The sequence below is a fragment of the Carlito syrichta genome, unplaced genomic scaffold (genome assembly GCF_000164805.1).
Source record: "Carlito syrichta isolate Samal-C Ts95f unplaced genomic scaffold, Tarsius_syrichta-2.0.1 Scaffold309881, whole genome shotgun sequence".
NCBI lineage: Eukaryota > Metazoa > Chordata > Mammalia > Primates > Tarsiidae > Carlito > Carlito syrichta.
In genome coordinates, this window is record NW_007253977.1 from 119,292 (window position 1) to 120,689 (window position 1,398).

Here is a 1,398-nt window from a genome sequence, read left to right on the forward strand (position 1 = left end):
GGCAATCCACTCACCTCAGCCTCCCAAAGGGGCGGGATTACAGGCTGAGCCACCAAGCCCGGCTGTATTTTATTTTTATTTGGAGTCGGAGTCTCACTCTGCCGCCTAGGCTGGAGTGCAGTGGCACACTCACGGCCTCTGCAGCCTCGATCTGCTGGACTCCGGCGATCTTTCCGCCTCAGCCTTCCAAGTAGCTGAAACCATAGGTGTGTGCCACCTCACCCAGCTAATTTTTTGATTTATTGTACAGACAAGGTCTTGGCTAGTTGCCCAGGCTAGTCTCAAACCCCTGGGCTCAGGTCATCCTCTTGCCTCATCCTCCCAAAGTGCTGGGATGACAGGCATGAGCCATGACGCTGGCTCCTGTGCCCATCTCCCATACACTTTAAATCATTTCTAGATTACTTATAATTCCCAATACAAATGCTCTGTAACTAGTTGTTCTGTATTATTTGGGAAATGATGACAAGGGGAAAATATCTGTGCATGTCTAGTACAGACATAATCATCCATTTTTTCCCCCAAATATTTTCTATCTACAGTTGGTTGAATTCCCAGATATGGAGATGCAGGGCTGACAATATATTTAATTGCTTCTATTTCCACACACCATTGGTTTTTATTGCTAAAGTAATCTTACAGGATAAAAGGGATTATTAAAATTTTTTATTTTATTTGTTAACTTTTTTAAGAGACAGGGACTTGCTATGTTGTCCAGGTTTGTCTCAAACTTTTGGGCTCAAGCAGTCTTCCCACCTTGGCCTTCCAGAGTGCTGGGATTCCAGGCAGGAGCTGTCACCACCACACCCAGATGGATTTTTCTTTTATTAAAAAAAAAAAAAATTATTCAGGACTGGGTACTCACACCTGGAATCTCCATCCCCTTGGGGTGGGAGGATCACTTGAGGCCAGGAGTTCCGGACCAGCTTGATCAACACAGCAAAACCTTTTCTCTACAAAAAAATTTAAAAATTAGCTGGGCCGGGCTCGGTGGCTCAGCTTGTAATCCCGTGCTTTGGGAGGCTGAGGTGAGTGGATTGCCTGAGCCTGCAGGTTTGAGACCCACCTGGGCAACTTGGTGAGCCCTCATGTCTACAATAAATCAAAAATTAGCCGGGCGTGGTATTGCACACCTGTGGTTCCAGCTACTTGGAAGGCTGAGGCAGAAGGATCACCGGAACCAGGCAGGTCAAGGCTGCGGTGGCCAGGAGCGGCCACTGCACTCCAGTCTGGGCCATGGAGTGAGACTCCAACTCGGAAAAAAAGAAAAAAAAAATTAGCTGGGTGTGGTGATATGCGCCTATAGTCCCAGCTATTCAGGAGGCTAAGGAAGAGGATCGCCTGAGCCCAGGTGGTTGAGGCTGTGGTGAGCCATGACTGTGTCACTGCATTCCAGCC